The sequence below is a fragment of the Falco naumanni genome, chromosome 6, assembly GCF_017639655.2.
Source record: "Falco naumanni isolate bFalNau1 chromosome 6, bFalNau1.pat, whole genome shotgun sequence".
In the NCBI taxonomy this organism is placed as follows: Eukaryota; Metazoa; Chordata; class Aves; order Falconiformes; family Falconidae; genus Falco; species Falco naumanni.
Window position 1 is genome coordinate 7,258,842 of NC_054059.1, and position 18,214 is coordinate 7,277,055.

General features: G+C 39.9%; 1 protein-coding gene across 1 annotated transcript in view; it reads left to right on the forward strand.

The window, feature by feature from the left end:
* Positions 1 to 18,214, forward strand: part of ME1 (malic enzyme 1) — a 184,550-nt gene that overhangs the window by 105,447 nt on the left and 60,889 nt on the right. The window lies entirely within an intron of this gene.

The window sequence follows — 18,214 nt, forward strand, 5'->3', positions numbered from 1 at the left end:
TAACACATTTACTCGTATTTTCCTTGTTTTTTAAAAATATTTGGAATTCTAGCCCTGTATTCAACGTGTATACCTAAAATAGCCCAAGTGCCAGGATTCTTAGCAGAATGCGTTTGCTGCATCTGTACCCCGCGCTGGGGCTGAGCTGAGGGACCTGGAAATACTTTCCAGCTCCTCGGTCTTGGCTTGTGACACACCTGTGTTTTGACTCTGTGTTGGAGCATTACCTGGATGTGCGCAACCTCTGCTCTTCCTGCCCTGGTTCCTGTGCAAAAGCAACTTGGCAGGTAGCATTAATTTCCACCCCTGAAGCATATACGCCTTCATGCATTACTCTACTCTTCCCCATCACCCCCACCTGGCTGACACTCCCTTGTTCATAATCTTGCTGTGGAAGTTGCTGGTTTGGCTCCACCCTGTAATTTGTTTGCTCCTCTTCTGAGTATTCCCTTTCAGATAAAAACGGTGCATTTTCATCTTCCTGATAGAATGTTCAGAGCATTAGAAATTGCTGGGTGGACCACATCTTGAGAATCTCTAACATACCCTTTATTTAAAATGAACCACAATTCTTCATACTGAAGGAAATTGTCAAAGTCAAGTAGAAGATTATCTCAATAATGTTCGAAGGTCTGGTTGACACGCTCCTTTTACTTAAACATCTTTCAAACTCTATAATTTTGAGCAATTTTTGAGCAATTTGTGTTTTCTTGACCTTGTGAAAGATCAGTTCGTTCTCAGCTAAATCTCTCGTGGTCTACAGTAGGGTCATTTATTTCACGTTTAAAGTGGAGCACTTACAAATCGTAACTCAAACTTTGCATGATTTACTTGTGAATTGTTTCGGCTGTAGTGTGACATCCGTACTGATTATGATACTCATTTGCTAAGGAAGGGAAAAGTGATGTAGTTCAGTCAAAATCAAGTTTATTTGCTCAATATTTTCATATGGTCCTAATTTAAAATTTCTGTTTAGTCTGCTACTGGCAGATTCAGTGCTTGTAGCTGATTCTGGTGTGGTGAGTCTGACTTAAAGATGCAGGTCATTGTTTGCTTTATTGTGTATTACTTTCCCTTGCTAGCCACTGTGGTGATCTAAGTAATTGTACACTTTGGTTAAATGCTAGTTATCTTTTCCTTGTGAAAGTTTCTCTTACGTTTTTCTTTTCACTTTTCTTAGCCTCCTGCTGCCTGTTTCGCAGAGGAGGTGTTTGCTTTGCTAATCTTAGATGCATGTTTGCACTATGACATTTTAGGCTAGTCATATTTATTGTTGGTTATTGCCAGGGTACTCCAGAAGAGGCTTTTTTATGTAGCACTGCCTAATCAATTCTGAGAATGGGTGGAGTTCTAGGGAAATCTGTTGTCGTGTTTTTAGTACCATGGGGTAGTGTTTCCAAGCCATGCATAACCATGAACATCATAAACCACAAGGCTGTCCTGTATTTTTAATAAGCCAAATTTAAAGGTGGGCTTTTAAGGTGATGAGAAATGTTTTCAAGTTGGAAAACCGTGTTACTACCTACTTTTCAGACCTTTTTCACCCTCATGATTCTTCAGTGAAGCCAAATGCTAATAAAAGTGGGAGCCAGGTTTTAGCAGCCCTGCCTGGGAATAAGCAGCAATAGGCGGCTGTACGGGGCACTGCAATTTGTACAGGTTTTTCATTGGCTTCCAAGGAATCTTCCTAGACATGTATATCAGCTTGATTTATTGTTAAATTTTGAAAATCTGTATTTTTATGAGCTGATGCAACATGATTCATAGTGTTTCATGTTGAAACATCACCTTAATACAATAAATGTCATGATGTGTAATAAAGAAAATACTTTATAAAAAGGTGTGTCATATGAAGGTATAGTTTCATCAGCTACAATACTTTCTTCTTCTCAGCTTCTTCTCCTGTTTATCTCCCAAAAGTTCTTCTTATGAAACAATTATTTATGAAAGAGTCAGGATCTTAAAAACCCCCACAACTTAAACCGTACATTACTAAAAGATTTTGGTACAGTACCCAGTGTGCTATTATGGCAGAATGGAACTAGTACAATGTGATTTTTCCCAGATGTGAGAAGGCAGAAGCATATGGAAAGTATCTGGTTTTCTGTTGACATAAATCCAGTGAACAGCTTTTATTTATTTACGTATGTATACATTCATCTGTTTATTTATTTATTACCAGTGCCAGCAGCTGCCCTTTGAGGGCAAGGTGCTTTAATTTCTCTGGATATTACCAGGTGTTTCTTGCTTTTGTGTCAGTGCAGTCATTTGGGATAACAGGAATATTCTAAATAGAATGTTTTATAACATGAGCAAAAATGGACAGTTATCTTCATCATTGAGGAACATAGATCAAACTGGAATTCGGAAACGTTTGTTAAATTTCTGCCCTATGGAGAAATGAGTCATAAAACGTTTTATACAGACCAGTAAATTTTTCCAAATGAAAAGTTGTTCTTAAATATCTATGTTTACAGAGGACACTCTGAGAGGAGGAGCTGCTAAACAAGACGTTGGTAGCCAGGATCCACCAAGGCTTCCTGTGTAACCAGAGGAAATAACTCTATTTTTTTTATTCCAGTTCCTATTTCTTCCCTACTTGCCTGTGGTGATGCAAAGAGAAATATATCAGTGGCCAAAAGGTATTCATGTACAACAGTGAAGGGATTATGGAAATGCTGGAGGGGAAAGTATGCAGAATGGAGATGGAACAAGAAATGAAGGGAAAGGAAAAAAAGCACCTTTTTAATAAGAGGGACTTGAATTTCCTTGTCTGATGCAAGAAGTAGCTTTAAAGGCTCTGGAAATTTTTTCCTTATTTTGAAAGACACTTCATTTTCACAAATCTGGTAAAGATAACTCTACCTTGAAGGCCTCAAAAAAATGCCAGAGTAGGCAAGAACAGCATCCTACCAGTTTGCTTTCTGCTGTCGACCATCCCCAATGGAAGGCACTGTACACTGGGGAGGGACAATACTGACTTGCACCTATGATCTGTGAACAGATAGGCAACTTGTAGAAAAATGAAAGAATCTGTTGTAATTCCCATATTTCTTGCCCACCTATCGCAACCCTGAAGGATTTAGCAGAATTATTCTGTTATAGGCTAAACCCCATGGATTTGTGATGCATAAAAGCAACCCTATATCATTGAAATTATCTTTCTGTGCATGTGCAATGGTGTTTTCAGTTTAATTTCAAAATGGAAATAATGGTGGTGGACCCTTGAAAAGTAATATCATGTGTCATTTATATTCTCTTCTGTAATCATATTTTAATGAAATCCTTCCCCACTTTTTATATGCTGTGCTTTTCTCAAGTTTGTGAGCTATAAACCAAGCTGCTGACAATTGTAATTCAGTATGTTCTGTCCTAAATTACCATGATGTAGTCATTATTCCTCATTTGCCTGATTACATTATTCACAGATGGTAGCAGAATTTCATTTCACATCATGCGTTGCTTTAAAACAGTGTTTTGTGGTAAGTACAGTTTATCTAACTTTGAGGACAACTGTAAATGTAATATATCCACAAAAAATATATAAGCATTTTATTAATGTTTTCATTTAGTAGATTACATTAGAATATAATTACATTTGCGATCGGCTCTTAATTCAAACACCCCTTAGTTTTGGCAAGAGAATATACTGGGCAAGAAGTCAACATAAAAGGTGCTTATAGCTGTGCATCATTAAGGAGCTGGTTGGACAACACAATGGTTCTGACCGTATGTTCACGCACAGGTTGCGAATACAAGAACACTGGTGCCCCTGCCCTCTTCTGCACTGCAGTGGTGCAAGACCAAGACTTATATCGTGCCTATACGTTCCCATATTGTTCAAGTTAAAGTGCGCAGGAAGAAATACTGCTGCAACAACTCCCTCCTATGGCCAATGTGGTAAAGATGTGTCTGTTTGCAGATTCTGTCCCTCGGTGGGACCGGGACACTTTGTGGCAAATGTTTCAAGTCTATGACTACCTGCTGCTTCCACCGTTCAGTGAATTACCTTCATAGTAGGTAATTCTATTGTCCCTGTGATATACTATGTATATGTATAGAATGTAATATATTCTATGTATAGAATGTAATATATTATAAATTCACCGTAGACAGCAGGATGAGAGAAAGGTGGGTCCTTAGGCAGAAGCCCATACGCTGCCTTGGCCACAGTTACAATCGCTCTTTGAACCTTCCCTCCGTTCCTTCCTGTGGTTACACCTGAAGTTCATTTCCAGTCATTGATGGGTTTGTGTTCTTCCTGAAACTGCTTGAGCTCAGAGTTCATGCCCACCTAGGCTCCCAGGTGGACTTTGCTTTTTATACTGACAGGGTAAAACCATTCAGGAGGATCTGTAGATTGTTTGCCTATCAGACTCATTTTGTCTTTTTTTGCTTATTGCTGAGACTTATTAAAAAGGCCCTCAGACTCAAAAACATTGTGGTTTTAAAACAGGGATGATTGCTTTGGACAGTGGAGACTGTTGTGGAAGAGAAAAACTCAAACAGTTTGATAAGCAGGGTTTATTTTTTTTATCCTAGTTCACGCAGCTGTGATGAGGAAAATCTTCAAATTCTTGAATCTTCAAATTTTGTGATTAGCCATGGTGACTTGCAGCTACTGTCACTTGCAACATTTAAAGTGGCAGCAGATGATGCCACCTCTAGGAATTTCGTTAAGGAACCCTGAACCTTTCCCCAGGCGGTGGTGCTTAGTGGGGTACCCTGCCTGGAATTGTCATAGCCTGTCTAGGCAGGAGAAGAAGAGAAGTAACTTAGCTGTGGGATGTTTTCTGAGATGGGAGGTTTGTGTAAGCACTTGGTGCTGCTTTGGTTGCCAGATCCAGGGGACTCAGAGCTGGAGGAAGGAGGACTGCGTAGGAGGTATCTACTTCTGTATATTCCATTAGGTAAGGTTAATAAACTCACCCGCGATACTAATATCCTTATAAACAATACGTCACAGAAAGAAGAATATAGGCAAGCAATCTTTTTTTTTTTTTTTTATTTGGTGCCTGGTACCCCTCTTCTTCCCTTTCCTGCTGGCTGATTTGGTGGTTAAATTATATTTGATTGCTGGAAATGTCACCAGTGTATCTTTTACAAACCTTTCGGATACAGTAAGTGGCATAAGGAAAAGTGAATCTGTCAGTGAAGCAAAATCACAGCAGGATAGACAGACCCTAATCACATCAAGATTATTTGTAGAAAGCCCTATTATTGTTTGTAATGCGAGACGTTAGAGAAATTCTTAGCAAAGATCAGCAGAGAAGCCTTGAAGAAATAAAACGTCATTCATCCCTTAAAGAAAACAAAGAGTAATGAGACCATCAAACACAGTACTGAGGGGGAAGGCTATTGTTTTGTTTTTGTGAGACAAGATAGAGTGTGGGAATATTTTTAGTACTTTAAATGTGCCTCTTGTACCAAAACTGATTCTGGAGCTCAGAATTGGATGTATCCATGTTCCAGAATTGCTCAGCTATGTCCCAGACTTGCTGCAGTCATTCAAAACCCAACAAGTGAAGAACACACAGTTCTCAGGCTTTTCTTCTCCAAACTATTTTAAGAAGGGATTTTTCAAATGGAAAAGGCCTGGGTGATCTCAGTTACTTTCCTTCCTCTTTTATAGCTCCAGCAAATGGTGGACAGGATTCTCAACAGAAGCTAGCTGGTGCAATGGTGTTGTAAACGGAGTGAATGTTGCTTTATTTGAATAATTTGTGTGAGTGTAACATTTTAACAAGGTTTATATTGTTGTCACTGAAGTATAGTAGTTTTCCAGGCCATCAGAAGCAGCCGTTTCTTCATTTATTTTTTTCCTTTGGAAACTCTAGTAAAGTAAAATATCAAATTTTTGGCTGCAGTTCACATTAGAATGTAATAAGATATCTGTCCCTCTAATCCCAGCTCTGTGTCTCTCCCATTACAAGTCAAGAATTATTTCTACCTACGTTTCAGCTCTCAGTTTGGCTAATGGGATTGAGTACCCCAGTGCTTCATCCCTCCCTGGAGCTCTTACCCCTGCCAGACAGTGACGCTGCCGTGCGTTACTCGGTGGCTCACCCAGACTGCACCTGCTACCACCTGAGATTGCTGATCGTGGCAGCGGCTCAGGCCAAGCCCACGGGTGCCTCTGCAGCAGCTCAGCCCAGGCTGGGGCTGCAGGATGCCAACAGCAGCTGGACTTTGGCAGCCTCAGGTTTGCTGGCGAAATAAAGCCCTGCTGTGGGAGGGCAGAAGGCAGCAGATCCTGCCGAAGCCAGAGTCAGTGGTGTCCTCCTGGACTGACCTAGATGTCCTTACCCTGCCCAAACCAACCCTGCCCTGCATGAGAGGGCCTGACCAACTGCCATGGTCATCTCCCATCTAGGAAGGACTTAGATCTCCTGTTTCCTTGCAGCCTCTGAGGCATATGTGCCAGTTACAAGAAGTTTTAACATATGGCTTGTTGACTGCCCTGGGTAGATGACATAGATCAAAGAGCTGATACTCTGAATTTCCTGGTCTATTGCTTGAGTAGGACTTTTAGAGTTAAAACTGCTTGTTACTGTCTCAGAGTAAGTGTCACGGGGGTAAGAAGGAAACTTGACTATTACAATCCTGCCCAGGCTTCTGAGACTACAGATGTTTTTGTCCGTTCTGCTTCATGATGGAGAAACGTTCCAGGCAGTGCACTTTCTGTAATGCATAACATTGATGTCAGGGTCTGGTCAGTTCTCTTTTTAAAGGAAACAGCATTTATCAGATAAAATGTAAAATAAAGAATATGAAATGTTTAAGAGGATATAGTGGAGTCCTTGCTGCAGACCCAGGGACTGGTGGGGCTGCTGTGTTTTAGTTAAGCACAACAGGTCCACTGCTTAGGATGGCACATTACTTGACCAGATCCAGAACATCTAAGAGCTTCACCGTGGGTTTAGTGGGATGTAAAAAACATCATGTGGTGGGTTGACCCTGGCTGGATGCCAGGTGCCCACCAAAGCTGCTCTGTCAGTCCCCTTCTCAGCTGGACAGGGGAGAGAAAATATAATGAAAGGCTCGTGGGTCGAGATGAGGACAGGGAGATCGCTCAACTATTACCGTCACAGGCAAAACACGCTTGATGTGGAGAAATTACTGTCCTGTAATTCAGATCAGAGCAGGATAACGGGAAATAAAACCAAAACTTAAAAGCACCTTTCCCCCACCCCTCCCTTCTTCCCGGGCTCAGCTTCACTGCTGATTTCTCTACCGAGCAGCAATGGGGGCTGGGGTCAGTCCATCAGCTGTCTCTGCTGCTCCTTCCCCCTCAGGGGCAGGGTCCTCACACTCTGCCCTGCCCCAGAAGTGGGGTCCTCCACGGGCTGCAGGTGGAAATCTGCTCCACCATGGATCTCCACGGGCTGCAGGGCACAGCCTGCCTCACCGTGGGCTGCACCACGGGCTGCAGGGGAATCTCTGCTCCAGCGCCTGGAGCAGCTGCTCCCCCTCCTTCTGCACTGGCCTGGGGGTCTGCAGAGCTGCTGCTCTCACACAGTCTCACTCCTCTCTCCCGTTGCAATTTGTTGCAGAGGTGTTTTTCCCCCTTTTCTCCAATACGCTATCCCAGAGGCACTACCACTGTTGCTGATGGGCTCGGCCTTGGCAAACAGTGGGTCCACCTTAGAGCTGGCTGGCTTTGGTTCCATCAGACATGAGGGGAGCTTCTAGGAGTTTCCCACAGAAGCCACCCCTGTAGCACCCTGCTACTAAAACCTGGCCATGCAAACCCAGTACACACCACCACCCAAGTGTTGGTTGTTGTCTGGGGCAATGCAGGTGTGACATGTATCAATGAGGGCTATTCCCTTGTTTTATTTCTGCTGTGGATTATAAACGTTGTTGGTGCCCAGTTGCCTACAAATAATAAGTCGTTAATAAATATCACTGATATAACCTGTTCATCATTTGGGTATCACTAACTTGTTTTGCCACTGGCAATAAAACAGATTTTTTTATTTTCATTTATTAAGACATCGCTGTCTTGAATTATTTGACTGGACTAAGCTAAAAATGTAAAAATCCATACACCTGACAAAGAATTTAGAACAAGTGTATGAGTGTGGTAGAGGGAAGTTATTAGAGGTGACTGGCCTCAGTCTTCCTTAAGGAATTGCGTCTTCAGAGGCTCTGTTTGTTTGGCCCTGATTCTGAATAGAAGTGCTAGAAAACTGTAAATCAGCAGGCGGTTTTGAAAATGGAATTTTTATATAACCTGGTCTATTACCTACTTTCTGGGGTTTTTTTTTTGTTTAGAACTTACATAGAGCGTAGAAATATATGTTGTTCTTAGTTATTTTTAAATTATCCCTTATGACTTGCACCTGGAACAGTAACAGGCTCTACCAAAAGACTGTCTCACTCAGTTTGTTCCCAGTAGAGAATCTGTGATACCTGCCCGGTTCCTTTGCGGTTTGACTGAGTAAACCTGCATCCGTGCTGTTGCCATTACTGGTGGACAACATCAGTGACACTAAAATGTTCAGATAATACAATAAGCGGAAAAGGAGTATAGTAGCACTGTAAATGTTCTGATACCAATATGTTATCTACTATTTTTTAAACCTTTTGACATGGGTTAAGGATCTGTAGCTGGAGGCAAGGACCTCTTTTACTAACATCTTGCATCCCAGCTGTACTTGGCTGGGGCAGGGGGCAGCGTCCTTGGGTGTCGAGGAGATGTCCCCAAGGAACTTTATTCCATGGTAGTGTCTGCAGCAGGAGGTGACATGGAGGGGAATTTATTCTGTCACCAGCACATGGGTAGCCCCAACTCAGCACAGACCTTTCCCTCACCCATTTCTGTCCTGAGCCTCACAAAAACAGAGGATAGTATCAACACCTCATATTTTTCATGTAGTATGCTTTTAGATTTCGGATGCTGCTGTGGTGTTTGTGTATCAGTTGTCTCTGATTACATATCCTAATGTATAGTGCATATATGCTTATATCAAATATTTATTTCAGTCTAAGCGGCATTTGTTACCTTTCCTATCATGGCTCACTGTTTGATATGTCAGGTACTTGCAAATGGTTGTATAACTGTATTTTTATACTGTTTTACACTGTAGTTGTACCCTTTTTAAACCAAATCTAGCATGAGAGAATAGATACGTTGCCATGGATCTTCGGTGTATATCCTAGAACTGAAGTAAATTATTTCAGATCTTTTCATACCCGAGTATCAAAGTTTTTTCTTGTAAGGATTGTCATCACTGTGTTAGACAATTGGGCATTAGACAAACAACTGTACTCTCAGGTTTGACAAATCACAGTATTCCCAGAATTTTATTATCCATGCTCCTTGAGATTGTTGCGAGACAGAGCACTTGCTGGAATCAAGGGCTCACAAACAAGTTTTTGTACAGTCTTCCCAGGAAATTGCGATGGAAACTTCAGTGGTTTCCCTGTCCGTCCTAGAATCTGCAGTAGTAATCCATATGTCCTTACATAGCAATATAGCCTACCGAAGTGTAGACATATGACACTTCTGAAAATCAGGATACATCTTTTTTTGGTGCTTAACTGTGAATTTAAATGCTGACTTAGAAAATGCAAGTATTTAACCGTATCCTGTGCAAACCTTGTGATATGAACTGTCAGCCAGGGATTTGGGACTGGGACCCAAAAGCATGTTAGAACTGAATTCTGGAGTTGTATACATTGTCAGTATCAGTAAATATGATCCATTTAAAAATAATACAGAGTACCTTAAATGAAGTATCTTCTGTGTCAGGAACATCCTGCTTAAAGACTTTTTCCATGTCATTTCAGTATAATAAACACAGACAGTGTCTCTTACTGCATTCTCCATCAGTCTGGCCTCTTTATAGTCCTTAAAGCTGTTGCAGAGTAAAACATTTCCCCTTTTATATGTGAGAACTAAAGCAACGGATGACAAAACTGGAACTAAGTGTCCTCCTGGGCACAATCCAGTTGCCTAAACATAGGGGTCCAGTGTCACACCCTGTCTGGCCTCCAGCTGCTGGTCCAGGTACCATAGTTGTCTCACACATCCTCAATCACATCTGTCAGCTCTGTGCTGGTGCCGTGGGTACCCTTGAGCGTTTCAGATGGCACGAGATTCCTGTGTTTGAGCATCTGTGCCAAGCCCCAATGTCTGTCTGTATCTCTAGGTGCCCAAAGGCTTTCAAACACTGGCTTTGAGTGACCTTTTTAGTGTTGCACAGCAAGACTGTAACAAATAGAGGAAACCCCTACATATCCTATGGGGTAGCCTTCCACCTATAGAGCTATCCCTGACCAACTTCTCATATTGCTATCATTTTGGTAAAATTAGAAGTTGCTTGCAGATTTTGCACTTGACTTGTTTTGAATGCGTAGAACTGCCTCCCTCCTCCTAATCCTGCAGTCATCTCTGAACCGGTTTCATGCCAATAAGGCATACTGAGATGTTGTTTAATTGAAGGGAGCTAAAGTCTACAGCTTTTAACTGCAAGATTGTGCAGCCTATTTACTTTACTGATCCGTTGTTTCTTTGTTTAATGTAGAAGTAAGGCGACAGTATTTGGTAACCACAGAATTTTTGACGCTTTTTGGAAATTCCAGATACACATTATATTTCTGCATTAGCAATCACTAGTGTTTATGCACCACTGTAAAATATATTAGCCTGGAAATGACTGAAAAATGCAATACGATGCTTCAGACCCACTGCCATATGTAAGTGCAATTAACTGACACTTCATTGACGCCCACAGTGGTGCCAGTGCTAACAGCATCTGAATGGATCATGTTTAGCTAATGCGCTTGTTTAATTACAAAACCTCTTTGCAATTTGATAAGTGAGTTTATTCAAATAACTAGATTTCTGGTGTTCCAAGGGATGCTGATTATACCTGCAGAAACAGATAATAGTTATCTGGTAGGTCATCTTTATGTAACTGGGGGCGTATATGAGAGAACACAGTACGTTTTGAAAAATAGATTGGGGTTTCAGTGATTCAAAGTTCTTTTTCTTCTAACCCCTTACCTTTTTAGAATCTTGCTAATAATTAGGGGGAAGAATTTCTACTGCTTTCCTTGCGCTGGCTCTTGCAGAAGTAAATTCTTTACTGTTTTATCTCTGGCACAGTGTTACTTTGATAGTTCTCCTTCTAAAAGTGGAATTTCGCTTAGTACAGAACCAGAAAGTTGCCTGTTTCAAACATTATACTTTGGAAACAGCGAGAGAAGTATCACTTAATTGGCTAACTTTATTTCAGATTTTGGTGGATTTTACCATCAAAGTTAATCATTCATCTGCTTGCTGGTCTGTATCAAGTGTAAATGGCTACTGGAAAGGGATTGCTGGCAGGGTTTTCTTAAAATCTGCATAGCTCATTTTCAGAAAAATGGAGTTAAGTACTGCTAGAAAAAGTTAAACCTTTCTAGAAGCATAGAATCATAGAAGGTATTACTTCTGCAAATATGTAGTTAAAATGATACTATAAAATTATTTTTATTATCATTGCTTTGTGATTAATTCCAACTGCTAAAAGTAAATTCCTTCTTTTTTTTTTTTCTTTTTTTTTTCTTTTTTTTTTTTTGTTTTGTTGTTTCCCTTTCTTAAAGGCCTCAGTGGAATAGGTATTTGGAATCATTGCTCTTGCTCAGGATAGAGCTCTGATCTAGAAAACATGCACAGGAGTTATTTTTCCTTTTACAAAACATACGAATAGGAGCAAATTTATTTGTGTCTGTTAGATACACTGAAATGTTGTAATGATAGTTATTAATATCAGAAGAGTCTGCAAACCTGAAAGCATATTGAGAAAAAATGCAGGAAAAAATAGTGCTCTTTTAATAAGCTATTAGCTGCCACATATAATTAAACTTCTATTGTATTAATTTTAGGTTCTTTACAAGCTTTGAAAATGTTTAAACAGCATATTTTTTTGCCTAGATGTTATCTGGGTTTGTGGTTGCATACTTGATAGAAAATACTTGTGGTGCAAGTCTCTGAAATACTGCAATTCTCACAGTAATGTCGTATCTCACATGCTTCAACGGACTATGAGAATTAAAATTTAGCAAAAATGTCCATTTATACTTTGGTCCTGCACCATTAAAATTAATGAATTTTAAAAAAATACATTATTTTTTAGCTTCTTTCAGTAGATGCCGAATAAAAAGCCTGCCTTGTTAGAGGTTTTGCATTTGTCAGCCCTGGAGTAATCTGTAAAACCTATGGAGTCTGTGGCCAGGCATATTGGTCCAGACATTTAAAGATCTTTTTACAGTATCGAGTTTTTATTAAAAAGGCTTCGATTAATCTTTTCTTCTGAAAAATTGATTATGATCTGAGCATGTGTTTGACTTCTGTAATACCACATTTCTTCAGCTGTGGGACTGCAGTGGTTCTACTGAATTTATACAGGGAAAAAAAGCTAGTTAAATCATTGTTCCTTCACATTTATACCAGCTGATTTAAGAATATCATAACAATTACAAAGTAGTGCTCTATTAAAATTGCTAATGATTCTAAATTTGTATTAAAAAAGTGATTTTTCAGTTTAAGCCAGGCTACACAGTGCTAGGAGTTTGTTTTCTTTTCTTTGCCAGAAAAGGATAGAAGCTGTAAATTATATATGGAAAATATTTTTAAAGAACAGTATTTTCAGAATAAGAGAACTGAGTGCAGCTGGTTTTGTATATTTTCCAAATCAGATTTCAAAATGGGAACCAGCTGCTCATCTGTTGCTCTTAGCTAAAATGCCAGCATATGCCGGTTGTTGCATGATGGCCATTTTTGAAATAATACACATGGGAAGCACCGGATAGGATCTTGATGTCAGATTCAGTTGCGAAGCATCCTCACCTCGTCACAGCTCCACCTACAAATGCTGCAAGGCCCCTAAAGACATTTGGGTGGCTTATTTGCAAAAAAATCCGAAATAAAACTCACGAGGGAATTGTGATGTATTAGCATCCACTGTGCATTTTCCACAAGCTTCCTACCTGAAGGGGTCAGGTACCGGCAGCTGTGCTGTTCGGTTGTGTTAGCAGACAGCGCCTGTGCGTTGCTCTCTGCAAGTAAGAACTGGCACCACTTTGCCTTTGTCCCCAGCGCCGCCTCCTTCGAGCTCTATAGGCAGGCAGGCTTTGGTGCTCGTCTTTGGCACAGCAAGGAAAACCGAGATGGATGCAGGAAGAGGGGGGGGGCGTGTGGCTTTGTTGTTGTTAATTCACTGGGAGTGTAGGATACATGGTTTTTAAATAAGACCTGCCTTTTCAGCAGCGGCACTGACAAACAAATTAAGAAATCTAGATTGGAGGGTCAATAGAAGTCAGTCACAGGACTGCAGTGAATGATGCATTCTTAAGGCCTTTCATTTAGATTTGGGGCCAAGTTCATTTGGTCTGGATGCAATTTTCATGTTAAATAAGTATCACAGGGGTTACATAGGGCTATATCTTATTTAATATTTTTTTCCTTAATATTAAACACAAACTTGAGTAAATTGAGGAATTTTAAAAGGCAGATTTGATCAATGCCAAAATATGCTGTAGCATTTTTTTTACTTGTTTTATTTTAAAAACATATATTAAATATTATGGAGACACACTAAATTTTGCACGTGAACGAAAGCAACATTACAGCATATGTAAAAGACATTTGCTTAGCATCATTTTGAGTTTACCCAGGCCTCCAGAAAACCCTATTTTGTTTTTTATGTAGACTTCCAAGAGACTTTTTTTTTTTTTTGCCCCCCACAGGAAAGAAATTTCCATACTTTGTCCTGAAATTATATTCAACAATATTCCTGTTACAGTGACTTTGTAAAATAAATCTTGTCATACTTGCCTTGGAGTCGATCCCAATACACCCTCACTGAATTCAAGATGCCTTCTGCAAATATTCAACATTGGTGGAAAACGTCTTCTTCCACAGGACTTGCTGTAGCCATCCAGGTGTGTGTTGTATTGCAGAACAGCAGAATTTGGAATTGCAGCTATTGGTATAAAAGCACGTTATAGTGAAAACTTGAGGGTAGAAGACAAGGCAACGTCTGTGCTTTCTAGGACTCAAGTATCTGCACAACATACTTTTGTTTTAGAATTAGGTGCTGAAACAGGTTTTTCTACTCTGTGTTTGGGAGCAGGAGGTCAGATGGTTAATAAGCACTTAAGCGGTTGAAAAGGTTACTGGAGCTATAGGGTTTTCTCAGTTGAGGCTTGTTGGCAGCGGGTTTAGCTTAAGGAGCAGAGGCAATGTTGAATAACCGTTTCACAGAACACGGGACAAAACAGATTTTTGACAAAGAACATAGTCTGTGCTTGAAAGAAAGCCACTAAAGTAGTTTCAGCTTCAGTGAGTACTGCCACACTGTACTGTAGAACAGTTTTTTAATGTTATCTCATTTTTGTCACCCTGCCTTCTTTCTTTGTTAGAAATCCTACTCTGATTGGGGGAAAAAAAAAAGGTGGGGGGAATATCCACCTAAGGTACTTTTTTTGGCTGATAAGCATAGTGGTGCCGCTCATGGGGCTGGCAGTTTTAAGTCATCTTCTGTGCCTTAGTATTTGAGTCATTGGAAAGATTGTTTTGCATATAGGTGTCAGCGGGGTTTCAGGTATATAATTTAACTGCACTGATTTAGACTAAGCAAGGTGATAAATATGTAATCAAAGCTGGAAGAAATTTTTAAAGAAATGCCCAGTTCTGTAAGACAAAACTTTAAAATTAATGTTAATTAAACTGCCTAGGCTTTTTAGGTGTTTTCCACTGCATTTATTCTTCCAGGTTACAGAAGTGACTTTAGAGCTATTTTCAATTATTCTAAGAGAAATGGCCAAGGCTAAATTTTGCTTCTTCACAGAGAAAAGTGGTTTTTATAGAAGGCACCAAGCTCCACTACTGTGTCCAATTTTAGAAGTCAAATATAGACATACAGGCCAAAGAAGCCGAGTTGTGTGTACAAACAGCAGTAAATATCTCCTTTGGATAAGAATGGTTGGAATAGAAAGCAATTCCATTTTTATTTTAATTATTTAATTCTTAAAAAGAATATTTTAATTTTAGGCAACTTTTTGTAGTACAAAGTTATGAAATTAAAAGGAACTGACTTTTGGGAGAAGTAGAAGGCAGAAAACAAGTGCTAGCATGCTACCCACTTCTCAGTTATAAGGCAAGGCAGTGCTACGAATTAATTTTGAAGTTCTGAGCAGTGCTGATGGTACAAAATAGACCTGTCCTGGATTGCTTTTGCCACTGTGAAATGCTATAGAGTTTACAGTAGTCATAACCTTAACTACCATCTGTGCTGTGGACACTCTTCATTTATAATGCCTGATGCTTAGATTGTGCCTGTGGTTGAAGACTTCGTTTAAATGTCACCTGTGTTCCTTCATTTGTAGTAACCTTAATGTTTGGGTTTTCTTATTCAGCTATTAAGTATTTAAGTCCAGCGTTCTGCTGCTCAGAAGTGCCACTTTGAGACTTGTAACACAGGCGTGACTGTCATATGCTTGGAAGGAGGATTTAATGGGAGGTGGTCCTCTGCTGGGAAAAATATCATATTTTCTTTTTGTGTGCTTTGTTCTTCTGTGTGCTGTGTGAGAGGACCACTGGTGGGTTATACTTTTTGTGCTATTAACCACTAGCTGAGATTCCTTACCGTAGGGACCACTGTGAATGAACTACACCGCCACTAAACGATAGCAGCTTCTATCACAACAATGCTACAGATTAAGAATAGTGAAGCATCCAAAAAAAGCCAAAAAAGTAAATTGCCAGATTTTGCGGATTTAGGCATTCCTGATCAAGTAGCTGATGGCAGAATGACCAATTGTGTATTTTTTCCTCTAATATGGTATAGACCTTAGGTTTTGAATGTCATGGCATGATTATTTGTGGTCTGCTTGAATTCCTTCCTTGGGAGAGTGGAAACTGTTAAAGACTAATCATGTCTGGTGTGATGTGGCTTGAATGTTCCTTGCTTAACAGGACAGTGCCCTACCTCACCAGTAAATTAAATGAGAAAAGGAACCGTTATGCTGCCTGCAACAAACCATCTGCTGCAGCTGGGTAGCACAAAATATTGTTCAGCTTTGCAGTCTGAGCAGTAGCTACAGTACATAAGCTCTAAGTCAGTGTGGAAGTCAGACCTAAAGTTCTGAAATGCTTGCTTGCATGTAATAAGTCTGCAACCTCTCGTTGACTCACTCATTCCAAATATTTTTATGTTTCAGTTTTTGCTTGCTTCCTATAGCTGCCTTTTACCAGTGGTATCCCATCCTGTCGCCTTTTCTGCCTGATTGACTTCCCCAAGTTCCAGTTCTGCTTCCTCCTTTATTGCCCCTTCTCTCTGAAGAGATTTATTCTATCCCATCCTACCTGTTTTCATACCCATTTATGTTCTTACCTATAGTTATCTCTAATCCTTCTGTGTCCTAGCTGTAGTTGATTTGTGATTCTGAGTCTGAGGTTTTCTAAAAGTATCGGTTGTGGTGTTTGATCACTTCATTTCATGATCTCCTAACTTCCGAGGTCTCTGTTGTGCTCTTGCTGGTGGCTGTGATATGTCCCACAACATTGGTTCTTTGGCTGGCTCTGTCATAGCACAGCACAGGTCCCAGCCTTCCCAGTCTCTTAATAAGGGATATACACATGATAAGCAACAACTGCTGCTTTTCAGCTTCTTTACTACTTCCTTGCTATCACTGTCCCCATGAAAATAAGAAGCCAATGTTATAACATAACTAAATTGTGTTCATTCTTTCTTAAACTAGTTTGCTTTTATAGTCAGTCTCAGAAAGGGCATAGGATGATTGCTTTTCTTTGGATGCGTGGCCCTTGAAGGCAGAGATTCTGCCACTGTCCAGCATGGTGGGGCATCAGTTCCTTTTGTCAATCTCAAGAGTATAAATATTTAAATAGTTTTTATAATATCTTTGTAGATCATTGAAGCATCTCAAATTTTGCTTCTTGAACTTTGTCCCAAATGGGAAATAAATGAAGTATTTAGTAACCTTGCTAAGTACTAACGACGCAGCAAGATACTATCTTTATAGTCTTATTTTAGAGTGATTAATACATTGTATGTAAGAAAGAGTAGACAGAGTTTCTTCCCACAAACATCTGTTTATAATTTAAACTCTGCAAAATATCCAAAAAAGATTGTGTAGTGAATACTGACTTAGGACTTTTGCCACGTATCCTACTGTCCCAAGGACTGCTCCTACAGTACTCTTAATTTTGCTGGTACAATTCCAAATCTGTCATACATATTTTTAAAATATTTGTAGTCACATACCCTACTAATAAACAAAAATAAAAAATGAAAGCCTGGGGAGTTCTATAGTTGATATATATTACTTGAACATTGATGTTGCAACATAAAATTATGGTCAAAACCATATGGTGATTATCAGTGCTGTAAATACGTGTGAATGTATTGGAGAAAAGACAGGTTCGCTCCACGTGCCTTCTTCCCTCTTTTTGTATGTGTAGCTGCTCCTTTCCAGTGACAGATCTCACCTGTTTTCCATGTAACAACCATCTGGTCTTAATGCTTGGGTTGCAGCCCCCTTCTTCACAGCTTGCTAGGTCTCTCCCAGTTAGGTCTGCTCTGGTCAAGTACTGACATGCAGATCTAATGTGTTTAAAGGGATCCAGCTAAATTTTGTGCAGCCTTACTTCTGCACTAACAAGCATCTTTCTGTTTGCTGGCTGTCCCTTGGGCCAAAGCAAAATACATTAGGTCAGTGATTAAGAGCTTTTGGGCAATGCATAATACGCCTTGCCTTTTGGTCAGCCCTGAGGTAGTCAGTTAATCCAGATGATCATCGTAGGTCCCTTCCATCTGGAATTACTCTATTCTCTGTGAGCTTCGGCTTCGTTGAGAGAAGTACATATTTTTCACTTTGGATGATGCAATACGGTGAGGAGTTGTTCTCAATGTTAATGTAAAAAGGGATTCTATAGTTTGTTTGTAGTCTTGCAGTTTGAAGAACTGTGGGATTTTCAGACATCAGGTGTGGTCCAGATAGTCCTGGTTAGGGTGTAGCCTGTACTTCTACAAGAACAAATTGTCTGTCTCTTGGCATAAAGATAAGGCTGTCCTTTACAGCAACGCTTACTGGATCGGTGTTCAAATTTGTATAAAGAAAACACTGCAAGAATATCAGGAAAAATAAGATATTCCGGCATCTAAAATCCACTTTGATCTATTAAGAAGTTCTTTAAAGT